Raw genomic sequence first — 18,920 nt, 5'->3', positions numbered from 1 at the left:
GCTACAGTATGTACAGTTCACACAGCATGCAAATTCATTCCTAATAATATATAAAAATATAAGCATATTTATTTTAACAGGTGTCAGCCAAAGTCATGCTGTACAAAATGGTAACAATAAAACTGGCACTTTAATTCTAAGTTTTCACACAAGTTCTCACACGATGAGTTCTCACACGACGAAGAACATTTTCAACACAACAGAAAAAACGTGAACAGACAGACAGACAGACAGAGAGACAGAGAGACAGAGAGATATAGAGAGAGAGACTCACAGAGATAGAGAGAGAGACTCACAGAGAGATAGACAGACCGACTTTAAGTTTACTGACTTGACTTTACAATGCGCGAGGGAGAAGTTGAACTTTTAACCACGGCTTTGCAATGCGCGAGACTTTAATTGATCACAGCTGTAAGGTTAATCGCGGACTTAGCCTGATTCAGTTTGTCTTGTTATTAAGAAATCAACTCTTTTCAGTAGGATACGTGTGTTTGGTTGTAAGATGTCGTTTGAAATGGGTTTCATGCATTCGTTACATAGTGTACCACACTGACGGTAGGCTACTCATCCGCCCCACATCAGTTCGGTTGAATCCCAGTTTCCGCATCATATTAAAGGGATATGTCACCTTCAAAACAAATTTGGGTCATTTATCGTCTACTCAGGCTTTTAGGAGCACCCCGGACAGTTTTTAAGTTGCTTGATTCAGCATTTAGATATTTGATCATATGGTCTCATGACAAACCATACCTGCAGGCCAAAAGAAATGTCCACCTATTGAATATTCTCAAATATACTCTGGAATGGTTCCATAAGACATTTCTATGTAGCCTACAGCAAGTTAAAACATGTATTTGCAAGTAGAAGAGTGGATAATGGTATCACTTATAAAATGTAACAGTCAGCTTTAATTTGTGTACTCTCAGTATACTCATGCAGGTAGAGGTACAGTAGGTGAAAGTACCTCCAGGACGGTGCAGGTAATGCTGACTGCATTTGATTTGAAGTTGCTTAACTGTGACTCTTTGGCTTTGTCAATAGTGAAGTGGCACCCTGTCGGAGAACATCTCTCCTGCATGGATCCTGATCCGTAATCATTATGGGGAACGTCCCCGCTCACGACCCACAATTTTTGATCGCAACGTAACAGAGGAGTCTTATTGCACCTTGATGCCCTGCAGTAATTAAACTTGTCTTGTTATTTTCTATTCCCTCTGCCCCCAGACTTCATACTACTCTCTCTCGCTTCCATCCGTCCCTTCATCCCTCTCTAATTACCCATCTGTGTGAGGCCGTGGGAAGCAGGCGAGGTTGAAGGTAAGTGTATTTACTGCATCGCTCTGACAATAAAACCGACTCGACCATTGATTTTTCCACCAACCTGTCTATTTTTGGGCCAGGAAGGGTGGGATGAACCAAGTTGATTACAGTTAGAGCAAACAGCAGCAAAGGCTGTGTTGGCTGTATACATACCACATCCTCCCTCAATGCAAACTGCCTCGTGCCTCGGCCTAATAAAGGCAGAGCGTACTGTTCAATGTCACCGGATGGGTCTTGCAGCATAGACCTCACACACCAGAGAAAGGTTTCGACTAGCAAACCAATAATGCTGGAGAATGTTGCCTTTTGATCTACTTACCGAGTGATATGAGCTTGTAGATCTGCTATTTTTGAAAAATCGTGAACATTTTAGCAAATCTCTGAATATATATACTGTATATTTTTAAGTGAACATTTATAACTCAAATCTTTGCTTCTGGGGGGTCCCTGGAACAATTCATGAAACAGTTTGAGAACCATTGATATTAAAGCAACACAAGTGTTTAAGAAAAAACTGTTAGGATTTAGAAGACATTTGTAGAATCCCCAGAAGCAAAGATTTGAGTTACTGTAAAATATACATATATATTTTACAGTAACTCAATATATAAGATTTGCACACATTTTCACAATTTTTCAAAAATAGCAGATCTACAAGCTCATAGCGTGGCACTCGGTGCCACGCTATGAGCTTGTATATCTGCTATTTTTGAATAGCCAAAGAAATCTTAAAATGACACAGATGCGTTCCCGGTCTCAATGGGTTAAGGGGCCGTACAGGTGGCAGAGACCTGGGTTCAGACCTGCGTCATGGTACCTCTGGCTTGGCTGAGCGCTGCAAACAACAATTGGCAGTGATTGCAAGTAGGACACTGGCAGGGGATTATGTCTTTGTCACTGCACTAGTGGCTTCTATTGGTCGGTGGATGGTCAGCACGGAGGAGATCTCTGTGACATAGAGTGAAGCTCTGCTCACGTTACACAATCCTGGTGAAACTCCTCACTGTCGGGTGAAAATAAGTAGCAGGCAACTCATTGTGTGTTGGAGGATTGAGTCTAGGCTCTCCCCAGTCCAACAGTGGGTGGGAGTGTTGGCACACCACGTTGGGAATTGAAAATAAACTTGTGGGGAAACTGAGAAAAATGTAAAAGAAATTTGAGTTTAAAAAGACTAAAAGAACATTTTTTATATAATATTGTGTATGAAGTAAATGTTTGGAGTCAAGCATGTGATACAAAAGCAATAGCAATAGCGAACAAAGTGACGAATCAACCGTATTATAAGAAATACCAGTTCTATGCTACAATAAAGCATGAAGAGAATGCATGAGAATGCATGAACAATGATAGGCAATTTTGCGTCATGTAATTCAGTGGTTCTAGATTGGCTATTTTTAAATAGCTGATCTTGATGCTATGTTAACTATTTTTGCTGGGGACCCCGGACCCCACTTTGAGAACCACTGATGTAATTTACATGCATATAAAGTGGCGCTGTGAGCCTGCTAGAACAGAGCAGAATATCCAGCTGAACACTAAAATGGAAACCAAAGACCGTCTTCCTCTCAGCTGCAAGGATGGAAAGATTTCATTTTTTCTTTCGTTTTTCTTTTGCAATCTGGTGAGAAAAATGATCACCAGCAGAGTGGAGATATGTCACATCCCTGTATACCTGACTATCAACTGTCACTTCATTAAAGACCGCTGTGCTGCAGGCATGCAGCTCTGATAATTGGCACATTGTAGTGTATTATGAACAGATTATGGTTGTATTAAGAACTTTTCTTTTCAGTTAATAATAAACCCATCACACTGTCAAGGATGTGAGATAGATTTTTCAACTCAGGGTTGTCGGACTGATTCACCAATAGAAATCCACAGAACGAAGTAATTGTAATAATCACCGTATTAAACAATTCTTGTACTATTGATCACATGTTAAAGTCAACAATACGCAGTGTAATAAAGCAATATTTGCAATGAATGAACGCATGGATAGTCTACTTCTCAATTTATGTATAGACGAACGGCGAAGGCAAAGCAATATACCTTTGATGTATGCCTATGATCACTAACCCATAAAACATTGACTTTCACAATCAATGCAATGAGTTGAATATAAAATAGGGGTAGATATGGAATCTGAACAGACATGAAATAAATGAATGAGGTGAAAATAGGTCCCCGAGTGAATTGAAGGCTGAGCACTGCCTGGGCCCGATGATAATAGACAACTGACTCAAACCTAAGAAGATGAAGACTAATATGGGTCGGGTATTTCCAGAAAAGATAGAGAGAGAGAAAGAGAAAGAGAGAAAGAGATTGTTGCGTGTTACATTTATCTCCTCATTTCAGACACAGATCTACAAGATCTCAATTCATTGTGCATTGTGACGCATTGTGAGCGTGTCGATAGATTTGCTATTTTCAGTGCGGGACACCGTCGTATGATGAAAAATTTGGCACAACAACGTGACTACTTTCTTTAACATAGCATAAATCAGAAAATGATTGTTGTTCAAACAAATCTATGTTCAACAACCGGTGTTTGAAATATAACATCAACTTTCATAGAAGAGGGGGCGGGATTAATGGACTGACATCAGAGTCCACGAGCCAATCACAGCACTTTTTAATTATTCAGAAAACCCCAGACCACAGACAATCCACTGAATGCTCAAAGTTCCGTTTTTGTTGGGTGTAATTGAGGTCAGAAAACCCCCAAAGAAAACAGAAAAAATTAAAATATATACATTTGATGTCATGAAACCTTTAACTTTTAATTTGTTAAACTACCGTAGCAATCTCATCAATAGTATAGGTAAAGTAAAATAGTTCAGCACTATTGGCTGCAGTCTAGAATTGAGACTAGAGCCTTGTTTTTTCCTCTCTCTCTGTCCACATGCTGTTGTAGCGCGCCACACTGAGTATGAAAACTTGTTTGACAACCTACCCATGGATGCATTAAGAGAACAACGTACCCAACATCAGGGCCTGCAGTCGCATATCTGCTGTAGCTATATTGCCACCGCTTTAATTAATACATTAAAAATGAATATTAAAACGTTTTTGACAATAATGCACCATGGTTATAGTAATCGACTAGTTGGTGAAACCCCTAGTCAGTCAGTCAATCAATTAATTAATCAATCAATCAATCAGCATAATTTGTCATCCAGGATTCTGGATGAAACTGAGGATTCTGATAAACTAGTCCTAACTCAATAAATGAACTAAGGCGACAGACTTGTGCTACATTTACTAAGCTGACTGTTGGTAACAAGTCTGTCTAAAACTACAAAGATGCGTGCTCTGATCTCATGACGAGTACATTCTTCCAAAGGACGTTCTTTGTGTTCTTGGTATTGAGAAATCAGTCTGTTTATACAAGTGTCTTTATTCACCAACTTGCAACGGTGAGCATCGTCGTTAATATTTGCAAATGGATATGTTCAGTGTGTTTAGTGAATGCACTCTTTTTTTAAGCATGTTCATGCAAAACACTGTTCTGTGGACATTTGGTTAATCGAGGAAGACAGTAACACAGTATAGATCTTGTGGCAGAGACGTTCTTAGAACTCAACCCCAGAGATGGTTCTGGGCTGACTTCTCATGTAGTAGTAGGCAGTCACCAGAAGTTGGGACTCAGGCCTCAAAAAGGCAACTTGGTTGCATGTGCTCCTGAAATTGAATCTGTGTGACATTGAAATTGGGAGCATTTGTGCCACTGCAAATAATTGTTGTTGTGCAATAGCAATCTTTCTGTACGTTCAGGTTATTACACTCATTATGTGTCTTGTAAGTTGACGGTAGGCACTCTGTGTGTAGGGAATAGTTGCTATATAATGTAGCATGGATATTTTTTTTCTTTTTCTCATTGACTAATACATTCATGATTGACTCAAAGTAGTGGAGATGTCACTGAGCTGACATTCTAGTGCTTTCTGTGTGATCAATGATAGCCCTACGTTTGTTCTCCCTGCATCCCCGCTTCTCATAACGTGTCTATCATGCTGGTATCCTTGCTGTCTTTCCTTGTTAATTCACATCAATTTATTTCCAAACAACTCACGCTGTTTTCTTGCCTTTCTGAACAAAAATCTAGTCAAATTGCCAGGGAGATATTGAAAGAGGAAGTGCAATATTAGTTTACTTTTGTCCAGAACACGTCTCATATTTGTCAATCAAATCCATTCGCAGAGACTCTGTGTGCTTGTCATCTTCAGTAATTTGCCACCGTGACAAGACCCACAAATATGAGAGGTCGGGCTACTACATGTATACAACGGTGTGTGTGTGTGTGTGTGTGTGTGTGTGTGTGTGTGTGTGTGTGTGTGTGTGTGTGTGTGTGTGTGTGTGTGTGTGTGTGTGTGTGTGTGTGTGTGTGTGTGTGTGTGTGTGTGTGTGTGTGTGTGTGTGTGTGTGTGTATATTATTCATTATATTCATCCATATACTCATTGTTGATAGACTGTATATATATGTATTAATATATTAATTTGCCATAGATGCATGTTCATTCATATATTCATTCATATTCTTATTCACTGTACAATTATTTTGCTTTTGAGGCGGTTTAATTGGAGGTTTAGCAGTGGGAAGCAGGATTTGACGAATGTATTTTGACGAACAAAACATCTGTTTATACATAAAATACTTGTATCAGCATTTTGAGTGTGCATCTTCAAGCTCTTGATGCTGCTATAGTTCATAGCCAGCAACTCACCAATAAAGGTGTGCATTTCAACTTGCCTTTATGCTTTATGTTGCTACCCTGGCAAGGCTGCTACTTTAGCTGGCACCAATATATGGCCACAGCTATAGCCATCCATTATCGGAGGCGATAATTGCTCCAAACACAAAAGAGACAGTGCAAGATGGATTAAACCTTGATGAATCCAGCTTTCCTTGTGAAATGGTGGTTCTGTTAAACTACATAAAATGTGTACTCTCTCTTTCACTCTATTTTGTAATCACCACTTAAAATAACATTGTTGTAGATTCTATGGGGGGTAACATTTAAAAAAAAACTATTATTTAACACATTCACTGCCAGGGGTTTTCTAAAACAGGCTGCAGCCTCTGCCAGCATCTTTAACGATTTTCTTACCTTTTCAAGTAGTCACAGAATATTGAGCTCTGGTATGATCGATCCCCTGATGTTTACTAATCACGGAAGGTTTCACTGTGCTTCCGCAAAAGAAAAAAAAACTAAAACTCGACTTCCCGTTCACTTGTTATACGCCGTTGAAAATAGCATGTCTCGCCAAAAAAATGCATCACAACACAGGAGCCGAAATACAGAATATTTCCCATATACTTTAACCAGGAAGTGAATGGAGCAGTAAATCTTTGGATCACGTCGTTATCTCCTGGTTCTGATGTAAAAAAAAGAAGAAGCGTGTTTTAAAACTTTTTTTTTGTCAGGCAATGTGTTTAAATAACCAACCCGATCGCCAGAGGAAACGTTCTCATTGAAGGTTTTTGAAATTCCGTGCATAGACAACTGGAAAACCCGAAAATCTGTGCATAGCCGCCTCGCATCTCCCCCATTGTGACTAAACCATTTCGGAGGCGCACAGTCTCAAGGGAATTGTCGCCACGTAAGAGACCACCGAGCGAGCTAAAGCGAGCGAGTTGCCGTCTCGAACGTTGCGACATTCCCTTGAGCCTACTCAGCGCCGTTTGAGTTATGTACCGATAGGCAGAGAATCGTACATTTTGTTGTGGGGACTGCTCTGCTTCCGGGTTTTTCCGGGTTGCGACTGGTTACGCCCACCGTGGGACTCGCCGTACATATGCACGGAATTTCGGGGTTTCTAGGCGACTATGCACGGAATGACATGCACTGGATCCGTGCAATGTATACTAAATCTCTGGCGATCAGGCTGAAATAACATAAGGTAGTATATTTTGTACTGTATGGATGTGGCCTATGCAATAGGCTCATTTATTTAGGCAGCTTTCTGCCTTACATAGGCACACATACAATGTGCACATGTGCACATTGAACATACAGTGCAGTGGAGGGAGAAAGCTTATCATTTTAAATCCATATTTAGAAAATGACTATTTTCCACTCTGCACAATGCTTTTTAGCACAAGGCGCAATCCCTATCCTACACTCCTAGGCAGTACCCCATGCACCCGTATTGTCTAGATACCAAAATGATCATGCACCGATTCGGTGTGGGGGTGTGTTGGTCTTAAAATGAGGTGTGGTCTGGGCAATGCTATTTTCCCTACAGACTTTGCTTTTCAAGTTAAGACCAGCTCCAAGCAGTGACAGTGCAGGTGTTTCCTTGTGCATTGTTTGGATTAGGTGCCTAGGTCGGTTCACAATGCACAAACATTGATTGCAATAAAAATCCATTCAATCTGGACACAACACTTACATTCAACAATTGAGATGGCATTTTGTTTATTCATTAATCCTAGGAATTAAAATAAAAAGTTGTCGCTGCTGCATGTTAACTGATGAGTGAATGAGTGTATGCCTCATTTAGGCAAAAATACCTGATCTAAAAGCTCACAACACATTGCAGTGTGATGTGTTGTTTTCCGGGTCCATAGTGGGCCTATAAGCATTATGCATTAGTGTCATTTATGCGTCCTACCTCACAAACAACCTCCTTGAGCACACCTGTGCTTTAAGCCTCTTGTTCGAGCCATGAACTTGTTGGCCCTAGCTTGCAGTACTAGAGTTGACCATTTGTCCATGCGAGCCTGCAATCAATTCCTTTTTTCCAGTGGTCTGCTGTGACCCTAGACTGCAAAAGAGCTCACTGACTTTATATTGAGTGTCAACAGGTTTGACAATGCAAATGTGGTCCAATTTGTAATACTAGTCTTGCTGGGAAGCCAATTTGGTATCTTTCCCTTCGAATCCCATTGCCTGTAATGGCATTGTATTGGAGGTAATTCTGTGTTGTCTGCAAGCAGGTACACAATAACTAAGTCTCTGGAGCTGAAAGGTATCTGTGGTTACAGGGATATGTCATGCTGCTCTCCCTGTGCGTCAGTGTGAATGAATCTTAATTTTGGCTTATTGTATACCACATGTACGGGCTTCTTGTGAAGCACTGTATTTTGGCAATGGGTAACTATGGTTATAAGCATGGGTCTTCAACAGGGGGTCCAGAGTTTCTACAGGGGGGCCGCCAAATCTTTGTGTCAAAAACATTTTACTTTATGGTAAACATTACAATAGTGATTTGATTTTGGGGGAAATGCACATAACAAGGCCCTACTAGAGGTTATGACATCTTGATGAGGGGCGGCAGTGGCTCAGGGGTAGAGTGGCCGGGTAGAGTGAACTGGAAAGCCGCAAGGTTCCCAGTTTGATCCCGGGCTGGGGCGCTCCCCTAGAGTTAGTGTCGAAGTGTCCTTGAGCAAGACGCTGAACCCCTAATTGCTCCCGATGAGCAGGTTGGTGCCTTGCATGGTTTCCTCCGCCATCGGTGTATGAATGTGTGTGTGAATGGGTTAATGGCACAATCAATGTAAAGCGCTTCGGATAGAAGCGCTATATAAATGCACCATTTACCATTTGATGAACCCCTCTTGTTTTGGGAACCTGTGTCCTTACTGTTCCAGTAGTGCCAATTTCAATTTCCATGACAGTTACTGAGCGTGTTCATGCTCCACATAAGATGAACTCCATTCAATCAATTAGGCCAAGATTTGTACTTGAACCCAGTATATCTGAATTTAATAAGATTAAGCATGCCATGAAATTTGCTGAGCACCTTCATGCTCCAAAGAGGTAGGGGCATTTTGATTTGGGTGACTCCATTACCTAGTCATATGCATGTTTGTTCCTGTCTGTCTGTATGTATGTCCGTATGTATGTCCCCCCACAGTTTGCCCAAATATGGAGATACTATGTAACTGATGTCATATTGATGAGGTGAAAGTACTGCAGGGAACTGATGTATGTACTGTATGTCCCCCAACTATTAACCCAAATATTCACGTATGTCCCCAACTCCATATTTGTCTCCGCCAGGCCGAAAGGCATGGCGAGAGAGTATGTTTTACCCCCTGTCCGTCCGTCCGTCTGTGACCAGCTAATCTCCGCCACCGTTGCCTTGATCGCAGCAAAACTGAGCACACACTCCCTGGATGCCAATTCCAAACTTCTGCCCCAAATTTTTCACCTGGGCCTGTTATAGCGCCACCAGTAGGCCAATTTGTGCAAAACATATTTTTTGACAGTACTCCTACAGATTTTGTCCAAAAATCCCGCAAATCGGTACACAGTATCTCTATAATCATTAAACGAAACGAGTCTTTCAGATTTTTCATATTCCATCCTGATTGGCTAAAAATGTCTTCCAAAGTTTGCAGTAGTACTCCGTTTTGAACAAAATGCCTCAAATCATGAACACAGCATGTAATTTCCGTGAAATTTTGCACACATATTTCCACTATGCCGAGGAAGAAATGGCACTTGAGAATGTTCAAATCAGCCTCATGGTGGCGCTATAACAGGCGGATTCATGTTTGTACCTATAACTGCACCGATCTGTGTAAAACTTTGTATGCGCACTCCCTAGAGGTCAAGGAAAAAAAAATTCTAGTTGCATCATCATATCGATTGATATCGATCATAAACTGCACACCGCCTAGTAGTGATGCGCGGGTCGGGTTTTTTCATGACCCGCCCCGCCCCGCCCCGCGACGGAACCCAACCCGCCTCAACCATATATAAATCTATGGCTCAACCCGCCCCGCGACCCGCGATTTTTTTTTTATTCTGTAAAATCATGGTTAGAAAATAATCCCCAAGTGTATTCAAACTGTTTTATTGTTATTATTCTTATTCTTATTAGGAATAAAGACAAAACAAGAGCATGTGATTTTTTATTTTATTTTTTGCGTGTGAGAGCGGCTGACCCGCTCACCCGCAGCCCGCATAATTGCCTCCGAAATTCTGACTTGACCCACCCGCGCCGCGGGTTGACCCGCAGGTCCCGCGGGTTACGGGCCAACCCGCGCATCACTACCGCCTAGTAACTTGATACCCATAGCTACAGATTGTACAGTTATGCCGCCTCTGTCTGGTTTTAGCCCCCCCTAGAGACAAGGCTGTAAGTCAGTGGTTCTCAAACTTTTTTGGCCCCAGTACCCTCTTTCAGTACCCTCTTTCCCTTGTTTCTGAATCCAATTAGAACACCATATCTAGCATACAATGCCATGAATGAATGAAAACCCACCTTTTGAAGAATGTAAGATTACAAATAAGAAATGGAGTGAAAGAGATGCCTTAATATCTAATTAATACCTCCTGAGCAGATACATTTTAAACTGTGGCTACAGTATAGCATTTTAGTGAGTATTTTTTTATTTTGAATATGTATGCTTTCTATTCAAGATCAGATTGGCAGATTGACAAAAAAATTGCAAATATGTTTTCATTAAACATAACAGTAAAATACATTTATCCATTTTACACTTTCTCATGGGAGGATGGGTGCAGAGGCATACAGTACAGTACATGATGCATCAGATAAGACTGAAATGGTAAATGACTCATGTAGAGTTTTACATCCTCCCTCTGCTCTAATCCGTGTGGTCCACTCATATGCTGCTGATTTCACTCAGTGCTAGCAGGGATAACAAAACAGCTGTTGCTAAATCCACCAAAGTTCTCCTATAGGCCTAGGGGATTCTTTTTCTAATCCAGCACTAGTCGCACCTCTGCATCCCTTCCCACTCACCCACAGCACATCGGCATGAAGTCGACAGCTGTTTGATTGGACCAGCATTCCTCAGTACCTACTCTGATCTGGACCCGCCTGCAATGTTTTATTTGCCTTGGCTGGTGAAGCCACACATATGGCAGCCAGCTAGCGTTTCAGTCATATCACCCGTAAGACTCGAGTGTTGATTGTATTTTACTATTAATTCTGTTTGTTCTGCTCTTTTAGCTGCAAGGTCCCTTTAATAGCAATGATACATTTAGAGTGCTCTGGAAATGTTTGATGCAAGAAGCTGAGCAGGTGTAATTATTGCTCATTTGGTGCTATTTTCCAGTGATAACTGGCATTGTGTGTTGACTGTGTTCATGATTTCAGTGTAAACATGCCATTCTAAGTACCATATCAGAGCTTTTACCATCAGCTTTGAACCTCTCAATACCAGCTTGGGATAATCATCATTGTTGTCATCATAATCATCATCACTATTCTTCTTCTAAGTGAACCTCTCGATTCTAACGGCTGTTGTCAGACATACTGTAGTGTATACAGGCAGTGCTTTGGCAAATTTCCTGGGTAACTAAAAATACATTCTCTTGGTAGAAATACATTATCGTTACCTGGAAGAGAACCAGGAACTGTGCAGTTTAGGGGCACGGCATCATCCGGTCTGTCAGGCAGACGTGCATGGGTACCTGACACTGTTTTTTTAGATAGGAGAGTGTCGAGGGCAGCGATTCAGTAGTCCCGAGTTGGTGTTGGCTAGACCGCACTCTCGCAACGCATCGCTGCCACAATCAGTTTTAGCGTCTAGCGCTGGCCACGGAAGATAGGGCCCACACACATTATGACATGCTTATTTTTAACTCAATGCTTCCGTGTCACTCTTTGGCAATACAAAACCACTGAGTTGTTTAAAGTTGATTATAAATCTAATTTAAAACTACTAGATCATGGCGTGTGGGTTATGAGAATAGAGAAGCCCATAAATGTTGTTTTAAAAAGTCTTATATTGTACACAGAAGTCAATATGCAAAAACCATGAAATGTATTTTTTTATTTATGAAATCTATGTATGTTTATTAATCAGGGCTTGAGTATTTTCATTGTGCAGAAGTAACTAATATATTGGTTAATAACGTCTGATCAAGTCTTGTCAACTTTGTGTGTGTGTGTGTGTGTGTGTGTGTGTGTGTGTGTGTGTGTGTGTGTGTGTGTGTGTGTGTGTGTGTGTGTGTGTGTGTGTGTGTGTGTGTGTGTGTGTGTGTGTGTGTGTGTGTGTGTGTGTGTGTGTGTGTGTGTGTGTGTGTGTGTGTGTGTGTGTGTGCGCGCGCGCGCCTGTGCCACTGTTCACTCCAGACATCACTGGGCAAGAATGAGAGAGATTTAAAATAATTGCTATTAGGATGAGAATAAATGGGTTGCCAATGAGTCTGCCAATTATTATCTGCCTTTGCAGCATTGACAAGAAGTTTAATAGAACACTTTTCCGTTGGAGCTGTAGTTTGTCCCCCTGCTCCCCAACGCTAACTGTATGTCTCGTGACACACTTCTGCGTTCCAAACCGCGGATCGAATAACACTGCTTTGGGCTACATGTTGCATGAGTTAGAATCTATGGATGGCATTTTATGGAGTGCCACATGGAGGTCATGTGAATTCAGTGTAGTCCATTTGCTTAAGAAGTTTCGGTACAGATGCTGGCTAATGGTTATGGCATAGTCGTTAAAAATACTGTTAATTGTCTCACTCCTTGCACTATATAGTTTATTGTTCATTAGCCGTCAGCCTAGTGACAACTATTCTTTCTGGGTTCCTCAAGAGTGAAATAGTGCAATTTACTTCAATGGCTATGCATGCTTAACTCCACGCAACTTGAGGTCAAACTGGGTGCAGATTCTTGACCACTTAAACAAAGGAAACATCCGCACTCACAATCAAAATTAATAGTCTCTAATGCGGCAGCATAAAATGATGGACGCGTTGCGGCCTGCTGGCCTTCATCAGCGTTTAGATGGAGTAGAGACATGGGACCCCGCCCATGGTCATTGCACGCCAACATGCTCAAACATACATGATATGCGACTACTGGTGGCGCTATAACAGGCCAATCAGAAACATTCGGGGCAGAGGTTCTGCTCTGGCGCCCAGGGGGTGTGCATGCACATTTTCGCTACAATCGGGCCAACAATTTCAGCATGAAAGGTGCTATACAAGTAAAGTTTATTATTATTATTAACAACAGTAACAGAGATTAGCTGTTTACAGACAGACGGACACACATGGACAGACGGACAGGGTGCAAAACAGTCTCTGCCGCGCCTTCGGCCTGGCGGAGACAATACAAAAGTTAAATACGGCAATATAGGTTTGGAGTCTGGCCGGAGGGCCTGTTAGGGCGTTTCTCTGTCGTCCACAAAGTAGACGCGCCAATCAGCATCCTCGCTCATTGTTCTGTGATTGACAGCGGAGGTTGGCGAATCAGGTGGAACCCGAGTGAACCCGAATGGAGCCGAGTGCAGCCGACCGAAATGGAATGGCAGCCGTTGAAACTTTTTCCGCTGTTTTCATCTCTGTTTTAAAACTTAAACGCTCTCAAACTTCTTTTTTGTGGCACGGAATTAACTTTTGTGGCACGGAATTAACTTTTAAGATATTTTTCGGATAGCATTCATATATGTGGTCAATTAATCATGACAGAGCCTATTTAAAAATAAAAAATCAGAGAACCGGCAGGGGCGGGCAGTGACACACGTTTATCCGAATAAAGCAACCTATTTTCGGCATGGCCCTTTCAAAGTCCCCTTGCGTCACGTTTCTCTGGTGGTGGTGGAACGAACTGCTGATTGGCTGAAGAACAAGCTGCTGATTGGCTGAAGGGGTTGTCAGTCAATGGTATTACTCCCTCCCCGGCTCCAGCCCACAGCCAGAAAGCCAAACAGGCCCCCATGCCAGACTCACTCTTGAAATCAAATGGAAATGAGATTTCTGGAGGGGGGGTGGTTTACCAGGCTAGGTTTGCCTGCCAGCATAGGCGATTTTTGCCTCTGCCAGCAGGGGGGGTCAAAGAAAATATATGAACATATATGTTTTTATGCAACATATATGTTTAGCATATATATGTGATATACGAAATTGGCCACCCCACCTGCACATATGTCTCTATATATGTACATACTGTATGTATCCATGTATGTGGCATATATGTGGACATAGAAGAGACATATTTCCCATATATCTACATATATGCACATATATGAACCTGAATATGGCATATATTCTGCATGTACTTGACTTGGCCTATATTGGAAAAAAATATATATAATAAAAAAGTAAAAAAGCAATCGGCCAGCCACCAGGGGGGGAATTGCCCCCTGCCCCCTCTATAGATTGCCTATGCCTGCCAGGAAATGGCCTTTATTACTGATTGCTGATGATGCCAGTAATCATCAACAAACCTGCGGAAGACCCCAAGGCCTATAGGCCCATTACGCTGCTCTGCGTCACTTTCACGATTCTGGAGAGGATAATCCACAGCCCCAGTGGTGGGCCCACTGCTACCGCAGGGACAAGCTGGTTTCCGTCAGGGCAGGTCAATGGTGGATCAGGTAACACTACTTAAACAATACATCGAAAACAGCTTCCAGGACAACGAGAAAGTAGTGTTGCTGGAGACCTGACAGCCGCATACACCATCTGACATTATGGTGAACAGCATAGAGATGCTGTCAAAAAGTTTCACCCTACAGACCAGTGATGGCCAGCGCTGCAGGCTCAAAGACTGAGGGACGGTGTTTTGCAGGCGTCTGTTGTCTCCCCCATGCTGTTCAACGTCTACGATCCTCCGCATTGTCCACATATGCATCCATGGTCGAGTACATATCTCTGACCCTTGGTTTCAGCCAGCCTGGATGGTCTATTAGGGGCCGTGTCCACAGAAAGCATTTTTGAGCAGAGGAGCACTTTGGATAAGAGCCTTTATCGATGCACGCAACATTTGAACATCTCAACCGTTGCTGTGCTCAAACATTGTGCCATCTGGGTTATTGGCACAAATAGCCTAGCTGAACCAATGGTAAATATTGACATCTCATGGTTGTGGTAATGATTTAATATCAAGTTTTATTACACGGCTTGGTTGAATGCTCGATTCTGATTGGTCAGTCATCGGTCATTATTTCTGGATAATGACCGATGATAATGACCGGTGAGACCGACGAGGAAACTGTGTAATCAGAGACTCAGAGCACCTGCTTGTGCCAACCTGCGCTGCTTGGTTTTATGCTTTATCTAACATGACAGCCATGTAAACAAACACACAATGTCATTTACAACTAAACGTTGCTCTCAAGAATGTTTTTGAAAACATTTGAAGTGAGAAATAGACGATGCAATGACCGAAAAGTGATTCTATTTGATCCACCGCACTTCCTTGTTTATCGTGGCACAACAACGGGGGAATACCAAAACGCTCGCCCCAAAACACAGTCGCCCCGGGGCAAATCCGGCGGTATTTCAGGCAAATCGGCAGTAAATAGAATGGGGGGCGAGTGTGTTTTGGGGCGAGTTTTTTTCCATTTCGTCATTTGTTTTTGCGAGGCGAACTTGTCCGCCCAGCCCAATACTTATGGAATACTTTCATTGCCGTAAGCAAGGAAATACTTCGTTTTGTTGTTACTTTTGGGTAAATGTATTTATGTATTTATTAAGTAGCCGTGTAATAAGCGGGATAATGCATGGGGAGGTAGTCATTATTGAAATTTCAATTTCAATAATGACTACCTCCCCATGCATTATCCCTTGCTTAAATGTTGATTACATTGTTTTTGCTGAGTTTAAAAAATATCCTATTAAAATGGGATTTTATGCCCAGTTACTATACTGCACCCGAGATGTTCCTTCTTCTTTTTTTTTCTTTTTTACTAAGAACAAGTTTAAAGTAAGAATGGAATACCTTACATATCAATATGAGGCAACTGAAAAACAAGTTGTTGCAATGGTGGATAGAGGGAGAGGATATTTGTCCAGCCTAGCAACAGCAACAAATGGGTGCGGATGAGGGGCGGCACCACAGGCAGGACTTGATAAAGGGTCAAGTTGTAAATGCATTTTCTGTTTACTAAAGAGCTGGAGAGACATGGAGACCACTCTTAGTGAACACTCTATAGCAATGATTGCTATCTGAATATTTACTAAACCTTCATGGGGATAACTCAAAAACCTGAACATCACTGCCTGATAAAGTTGCAGGATTAAGCTCTGCTCTAGCTAAGTTACGAGTCTTGCTGCTTCCCTTATCCACAGTTTCAGGAGAGTTTTGACCAAGTCTTGTTATCCCAATTAAGCAACTTGAAATATCACACCCCATTCTCCACCATTGAAGAACAGAGGTTGTGTGTGCAGAAGCAGCTGAGTCTTGAGAACAATGTCATTTACAGTATTTAGTTTTCAATTTTCAATAGCTTTTTTTCCCCCCTACTTGTTAACACTGGCAGTATCTTTGAATTGTGAACTTCCATTTAGAATTTAATGGAAAAAGTTTAAGTGTAGTATTGGGATGGTTATACCACCACTCAGACCTGAAGCCTTTACAGCCTTCTGGCAGGTAATTTCTCCATTCATGATGCCATTATGTGGAATGGATCTCTAAAGAGAGGGCTTTTAGCCCCCCCAACCCCCCCCCCACACACACGCACATGGCGCCCAATGTAATGGAGGAAAAAAAAGTGTTTTCCGAGTCATTATGTAAAATGGGAAAATGTCTTAAAGGTGTAAAGTGTACTTATTTAAATCATCACTTTTACATTTAAAAGGAGGATTACTCTCTGTGAGCTAAAGTCAAATTGGTGGGTTATGCATTGATGGTAGCTGCACTTAATGCTGGGTTTAAAGCTATATGCAGCACTGGCAGAACTTCAGTATTTCCCTATACATTTCCACGACTTCAGAAACCTGTCATCAGATGCTCAGACACGGCATTCAGCGTTTCATCTATTGTAGGTTTTAATTCAAATAGGATGGTTCTACATCAAATGCTGATGAGTTATTTTATTGTTTTCCGAGTAAAAGTTTATTTGTGGGACCTGGTTATTTCACAAGTTAGTTTTATCCCCAAGCATCCAATTAAGTTGCATCTATGTCCCTTTTATAAGACTACATGCAAATATTGCATGCTTTTGTCTTTAGAGCTGGATGTGACGGTCGTCATTTTAGGTTCCGTCATCTTTTTCAAGATGTGACCAATGAAATGCATCATCATTTGCTGAAATACATGTTGGGAAGGTGAAATTAAATATATATTATGGATGTCAAATTCAATCACAATTAACTCGCCATTAAATTAATCGCAATCAATTATTTTAATCACAATTTTTCTTTTGTTATGGGGGGGGGGGGGGGGGGGGCAGGGAATTTTGCCTACCCATAGTTTAGGACATTGGTTCTCAAACTTTTTCGTGCCAAGGACCCCCAAATAGACACTTATTAGACCGCGGACCCCCATTCGCCAGGGACCCCCATAATAGAAGATTTTTACGGCTCTCTAGCAGTGATTTCAACCATTTTAATTTCAAGGACCCCCAGTTTGACATGCATTAGGCTACGGACCCCCATTTAATGGCATGTATGTCTCTGGGACCCCAATTCATATGTAAAATCAATGTTATTTTAACTCTGAGAGTGTACAAATGGAACCAAATGGACCCGTTACGGTCCATTTGGTTCCATTTTTACACTCTCAGAGTTACAGACCCATAAGGGTCCATTTGGTCCCTGTCCATCATTTAGCTGGGGACCCACTGGAACCCCCTCAAGTACCCCTGGGGGTCCTCGGAGCCCACTTTGAGAACCAATGGTTTAGGACACCGGTCTCTATGTCTGTGAGCATGCTCAGTGGTATGTAAAACAGGTTCATAACTTGTAGGATTATTAGTTTTTAGGACACAACTACCAGGGAAGTTCTGCTTGTTGTTTTCAGTTGAGAATGTCGACAATGTTATATGTCATTGGAAAGCTTCCCCACAGCTTCCTTCGGGCCTGATGGCTGCAACCCATGACTTACACAGCCTTGGGTAGGTCACCTGTCACCTTTTCGTCAGTGTGCCATCTAGTTGGTTTGCACTACCACTTGTAAAGAAATCACTATGAAATATGTACACTTTCTTTTTTTGTTATTGTTTTCCTTTGTAAAACGTCCTTCGATACTACTGATTAGTGAACACAGGGCAACAGCAAATCTTTCAGAAAACCCTCAGGTTTTAGCAGGTTGTTTACAACAATGCCTTAGGTTTTAGAAGGCATTTTTGAGGGCACCTTAAGTCTAAATGGGTTAAGAACATTACGCCTATTGCATAGCTGACCGTCTGAGTGCAGTTACTGGAATGGCAGTAGTTTTGCCCAAAGAAAAGCATTGGGTTATTCATTGATGGCAGCTGCACTTAATGCTGGATTTAAAGCTCTCTGCAGCACTGGCAGAAGTTCAGTTATTCTCTATACAATTCCACGACTTCAGAAAGCTGTCATCAGATGCTCAGATCCAGTTTGCGTTTAGAGGTTCGTGTACAGTATGTTACTGTAATTCAAATAGGAACAGGTTACGTGACGATTTAAGTTTGTAATGCTTTTTTTTCTTTGTAGGACCAGTTTATTTCTCTTTCTTAAAGTTAGGTTTAACCCCAAACAACCCAAAAAAAAATCCCTGCTAATTAAGAACGTTTCTCCTTTTGCACAGCTGACAATCTGAGTACAATTACTGGAATGGCAGTAGTTTTGCATAATTGCATGGAGCATGAGAGAATTCAGCTGTCCCTCATTATCTGTGACAATAAAGGGAGAGAGAGAGAGGGGGTGGGGGGGGCTAGAGAGAACTAGATTGGCTGCGTATTTCTTAACGCCATTCAAAA

At 41.8% G+C, this 18,920-nt stretch overlaps 1 protein-coding gene across 1 annotated transcript in view; it reads left to right on the top strand.

The window, feature by feature from the left end:
• fhit (fragile histidine triad diadenosine triphosphatase) overlaps positions 1 to 18,920 on the top strand; it is a 323,710-nt gene that overhangs the window by 11,645 nt on the left and 293,145 nt on the right. The window contains exon 2 of the mRNA XM_084063263.1: positions 1,225 to 1,317. The gene's annotated coding sequence lies outside the window, so the exon portion shown is untranslated. The remainder of the gene's footprint in view (positions 1 to 1,224; positions 1,318 to 18,920) is intronic.

Source organism: Gymnoscopelus microlampas (assembly GCF_963454915.1).
Source record: "Gymnoscopelus microlampas genome assembly, chromosome: 7".
Taxonomy (NCBI): domain Eukaryota; kingdom Metazoa; phylum Chordata; class Actinopteri; order Myctophiformes; family Myctophidae; genus Gymnoscopelus; species Gymnoscopelus microlampas.
This window is presented reverse-complemented; position numbering and strand designations above follow the sequence as displayed.